Source organism: Hemiscyllium ocellatum, chromosome 2, assembly GCF_020745735.1.
Source record: "Hemiscyllium ocellatum isolate sHemOce1 chromosome 2, sHemOce1.pat.X.cur, whole genome shotgun sequence".
NCBI classification, from domain to species: Eukaryota; Metazoa; Chordata; class Chondrichthyes; order Orectolobiformes; family Hemiscylliidae; genus Hemiscyllium; species Hemiscyllium ocellatum.
The window spans coordinates 30,369,638-30,375,754 of record NC_083402.1 but is presented as its reverse complement, the minus strand read 5'-3'; positions in this window follow the sequence as shown (position 1 = coordinate 30,375,754).

Below are 6,117 nucleotides of genomic sequence, written 5' to 3'. Positions count from 1 at the left end.
GGCCTCATTAGTGTTCCTGAGCTGGCTCAGAACTCAAATGCAGATGGACTTCTCTTTAACCTATATCTTTTTCACTTTTTCTTATTCTTATCCTATTCTAAACTATCAAAATGGCTCAGTGCTATGGTGACAAATTTTTTCAGTGTATTTTGTTGTATTTCTTAGTGCAAAATTGTGGGAGAAAGATCTGCTACTCTACCCAGCCATAGCATGACCACATAAAAAACACAAAAGCAGGTCTGCGAAACACAGAGATCAAGTCTGCCAACATGCACAGAATACACCCGAGTATTGGCCAAACAGGCTAACATAGAAAACAGACATGGCCAAGCTATTCCCAAAATACATTTCCCAAACAGCCTTTACAATAAAGCTCCTGGCTCTAATGAGCACTGCAGTCCCAATACCCTAAGGGTAGGCTCATTTCCCATTGAAACTGATACTGCATAAACAAAGAGGCAGACCGAGGCACCCCAGAAGACTTCGCTCGCAGGAGGAACACAATGGACAGATCTGGATGTCAGGAGAAGGAACATTTACACATTTTCGCGTGGACGTGAAATACAATGAAGAATCCTCTAGAAGACATTCTCACCCACTCATGGAGATAGCTGGAATCTCATGTATCAATTACAAATGAATTGTTGCTACCAGAAGCTTGATTATGTCCATTCAGTTTATTCTTGCTTTAATCGATTTATAGTTTTCACCATTCTACTGTAACAGCTTTACAATTATCATTTTTGTGTTGTACCCTGATAAAATCTTCCAGCACCTTCCATTCAGTGAAGAGCATTCTGGCCATCTGTGCAGAGAATCAGTTTTGTGTCAGCCTGATCAATTTCTCTTTCACAATATTGCTTTGTTTAATAAATCACTTGCCAAATTCACCATGATCCTCGTTTGTGGTCCCAGATTCATTGGGCTGAATTTGTCCGACAAAAATACACAATAAAATCATTTAAACTGTTGGTTCTGTTAAAATCCTTGCCCAGTCAACTCCATCCAACTCTGCCCGCATTCATATTTATTTGCTCTTATCACCAAGATAATTTCTGGATGGTTTGATTGTCCTATGAGGACAGATAGAGAAGATTGGACCTGCAGTCTCTAGGATTTAGAAGAATGAAAATTAATTAAAGGGCTCAAAATTCTTAAAGGGTTAGTCAAAGTAGATGGAGAAAGGATATTTCCTGCAAAGTGAGGGATTTGAAACAGGCAGCTTAGTCTCAGAGTAAGGGGTAAGCATTTAGAGTCATAGTGTCCTACAGCACAGAGGCAGGCCCTTCAGCCCAAACTGGCCCATGCCGACCAAAATGTCCATCCACGCTAACCCCATTTCCCTGCACTTGGCACATATCCTTCTAAACTTTTCCTATCCATGTATTATCCAAATGCCTTTTAAATGTTGTTAATGCACCCGCTTCTACTACTTCCGCTGCCAGCTCATTTCATATGCATACAATCCTCTGTGTATAAAAGTTGTCCCTCAGGTTCCCTTTTATTCTTTCCCCTCTAAGCTTAAACCAATGCCCTTTAGTCCTCAATTCCCCAAAATGACAAGCAATTAATTCACTCAGAGGGTAGTAGAAACATAGGAACAGGAGGAGTGGACCATGAAGCCCATTGAGCTTGCTCTGCCAGTCAATTAGAAATAAGATTGATGATCTACTTCAGTATCACTTTCCTGCACTAATTGCACATTCCCTGATATTAGCATTAGTGTCCAGAAATCTATTACTTCTGTCTTGAACATGCACAGTGGTTTAGCATCTGCTGGCAAGAATTGTACCGATTGAAGAAATTCTTCCTCACCTCAATTATAAATATGATGCCCCCAGATTTTAGACTCATCAGTCAGGGAACCATCCTATCTACAAAGTGTGACAGTGTAAATTTCAATGAGATCAAATCTCAATCTTCAAACTTTCCTGCCTTAAATAATTGTGTTACATTTTCTACTTTCAATCTGCAAGAACACACATAGGCATTTTCTCTACAGCTGTCTCTTCAACACTAGCACGTAGCTCATCTGCTCTTGTGGATTAATTAACTTCCAATGCAGTTATTCTTTGAGACTGCACAATCTCTTTACTTATGACAAATACAATCCTGCAGGTGCGAACCCACAACTGTCAAATCACAAATATGTGCCTGGTCAGTGTGAGGATTGAACCCATGACCTTGGTGTTATTATCACAATGTTCTAACCATCTGAGCCAACCGACCTAACTGAACTACTGTAATTAATCTATTATGCCTTCTTCGAGCTCCTGACTGTGCTTTCCAGCACCACATTCTTTGAATCTATGTCTTTATTATACTAATTTCTTACATAAAGATTTTCTTTCATAAAATACATACATATTTCTATTTTAAAATATATTGGAAAGTGAAAGAAAAGAATTTACAGAGGGATGAAAGTGTACATGAGTACTTACCATTGTGGCTTCCACAGTGCAATTACCAGCAAAGCCATAAAATACTTTGGGTTACACTGCCAACAATGTTCTGCACTTCCTGCACAATATCCTGGCTTGGGCAGTGTACTGCATGGTCAGGTTGTGTATAACCCAGAACCGTAAGGAGCAATCTTAAGAGACATAATCCCATCAGTTGCTCATATCCCTGAAACTAATGTTGGTGCCGCTGGTAACATGAGCATTTATCGCTACTTCATTTGCCATTAAGGTGGTTGGAACCTCCACACCCGCACCCCCTCCCCTCCACACTCCATCTTGAACTGCTGCTGTAGGCACACACAATGCTGTACAGAGTTCCAGGTTTTTCAGGCAAGTACCATAAAGGAATGAAGACTTACGTTCATGTCAGGATAGTGTATGGATCAGGTGGTTATCAAGCCGTGTGCTCTGTGGCTGCATGGTGTTGCGCTTCAGAATATAAGAACCAGTAGCAGGAATAAGCAACTCAGCACATTGACTCTGCTCCATTTACTATGATCAATGCTGATCCAATCTCAGCTTCAACTCCATTTTCCTCCCTGTTCCCTACAATCCTTTTATCCATTACTAAATAAAAAGCTGGGTGACTAAGTTCCACAGATTCACAACCCTCTACATCGTTGTTTTAAATCTGTCATCTCTTAGCCTAAAACTATGATCTCTCATTCTATAATGTACTATATGTGAAAACATCTTTCTACTTTGTCAAACCTCTTTAGCATCCTACATATGTCAATTTCATCTCTACATATCCTTCTGAACTCTAAAGCATATTAGGTAAAATTGCTCAATCTCTCCTCATACGATAAGACTTTCATTGCTATAATTAATCTATTATGCCTTCTTCGAACTGCCTCCAATGCAAACACATCCTTCCTTGGGTAATGGGACTAAAACTACATACCACTGTAGAGGAGATCTCACCAATGCCTTGCATAATTGTAACAACACTTGCCTGCTTTTAAACTTTATTCCTCTAGCAATAAATGCCAAAGGCCAATCTGCCCTTTCTACCAACTGTTGTACCTACTAGTTTTCTGCATGCATAAGGATACCCAGATCCCTCTGAACCAGATGCTTCTGAAGTTTCTCTCCACTTAGGCAATAAGTTGTCTTTCAATTCTTGCAACCAAACTGGATGACCTCATACTTAATCATGTTAAATTCTATCTGTCAAATTTTGTTATGGACCAGACTACCCTCTTAAAACATATCAAGGAGATAGCCTAGATCCTAACATTTATCACATTTAAAGCAAAGTATAAGGCGCTATATTCCAGATGTGATTCAATAGGTTAAACTACCAGGCTTTAAGTAAAACACACTTTATTCCTACACTAGTGTTAAAATATAACAAAAATAGGAATTGGAATAACTTTGACTCTATCTAAATACTTAAAACAATATATATTTTAACTTCTACTCATCAGCTGTTCGAATATAGTAGCATCCCATAAACATACCTTGGCAAAGACAAAACTCAGCAACACTGATCTCCCTCACTTGCTATCACTTCCAGTCCAGGAAAAGGAACACTGACAGAATGAATCTCGCAGCAGAGGCAGAACTCAAACTCTTTGCAGCATCAGAGAGAGAGAAGGAAAGAGACAGAGAGAGCTGTACTTGCTGTATCTTTCAACCACAATATCCCAACTTCAACAACTGAAAGAAAAGCTACAACTCTGGGTCTATGTGAACCTGACTCCACCCACTCACGCTTCATTTGCCTACTTTTAAAAAATCAAAGCTATGTATTCTGCTTTCCATGGAGCAGACACAGCTCATTACACATTCACCTAATATCCACATGCATTCGTAATTTTTTTTATTTCTTCTTTGCAACTTACTTTCCTATCTATTTTAGTGCCATCTGTAAATTTGGCTGTATTACATGTTCTACCTGCAACCTATTTATTAATATAGATTGTAAATAGTTGAAGCACTTTAGTATTGGGTTTAAAAATGATATCTTCATATCAGACCATTAAGGGTTGATTGTTAAGGATTAACTGGGCATGACAATGAGCTATTGAAGTAAAATGGAAAAGTATGTGAACAAAACAGGCCTGATGCAAAAACAGTCTGATTTTGATTCAGAATAGTATTCATATCAGGGACTTCCCCTTTGGACTGAGGTTCATGACCAGTGCTATGGAATCTGAGATATAGCTCCAAATTAGAGCCATCCAAAGTCCCCTGCATGAAGACAAAGTAGTGAGACTCATCAGTTTGAGTAAAAAATGAGGTCTGCAGATGCTGGAGATCACAGCTGCAAATGTGTTGCTGGTCAAAGCACAGCAGGCCAGGCAGCATCTCAGGAATAGAGAATTCGACGTTTCGAGCATCATCAGTTTGCATATGTATGAAGTAGCTTAAGCTAATTCACTCATTAGTTTGTGTATAATGTAGTGAAAGCAAATAGATACTTTGTTTGTACAGTGACACCACCCTCGCTTCCAGAGGCCTGGAGGCTTTTGATTATATCGTTCATGCCGCAAATTGTTCACCGCTATCTTGGAGCCAATCATACAGTCGTTAGCAGGCGGCAGTTCTTTGCTATTGACAACAACTGCTACCATTCCACAAACTAATCAGCTACTTGTACACCCGTAGTGATGTTAGGAAGTGAGTTTTAGGATATTGACATAGTGATAGCGAACGAATGGTAATATATTTCCAAGTCAGGGTGCCATGTTGACTGACGTGGAACTTGCAAAAGGTAAGTCTTCACATGCGTCTGCTACCTTTGTCATTCTAGTCATTAGAGGTTGAGGTTTGGAAGCTTAGTGTATTACTCTAGTTCATCTTGTCTGATATAATCATGGTGTAAACAATTGCCAATCTATATCTGTTAAGATTGAATACAGGAATTTAGTGGATAGGGTAACAATCAAATGGAATGCTTCGTCCTGAATGGTGTCAAGCTTCTTGAGTGATATTAGACCTACACTCATCCAGACAGGTGGACAGTATTCCAGCACACTAAAGACAATGGAAAATTAGGAGGTGAGTTATTCATCAAAGATTTCTAGCCCATTACTTGCTGTTGTATCCACAGTAATTACATGACTGTGTAAGTCATTTTGTGGTAAAAAGTAACTCCCCCCCTCTCCCCATAATGTTGACGGTGGGGATTTAGCAATGGTAATGCTCTGAATGTCAAGAGGTAATGGTTAGATACTCTCTTGTTTGAGATAATGAATGCCTGGTATGTCACCTCTCTCTGCATGTTGTTCATAGAACATAGAACAGTACAGCACAGTACAGGCATTCCAGCCCTCAATGTTGTGCTGGCCTTTTATTCTACTCTAAGATCAGATTAACCTACATACCCTTTATTGTACTATCTTCCATGTGCCTATCCAAGAGTCACTTAAATATCCCTAATGTATTTGATTCCACTACCCCTGCTGGCAGTGCATCCCATGCACCCATTCTCTGTGTGAAGAACCTACCTCTGACATTCCCCCTAAATCTTCTTCCAATTACCTTAAAGTTATGCCCCCTCATGCTAGACATTCCCACCATGAGAAAAAGTCTCTGGCTATCAACTCTACTTAAGCCTCCCATTATATTGTACGCCCTACCATGTCTCTATTCGCCTCTCATCCTTCTTCATTAATTGAATTCTTATTAATTGAATTTAAGTACTGTC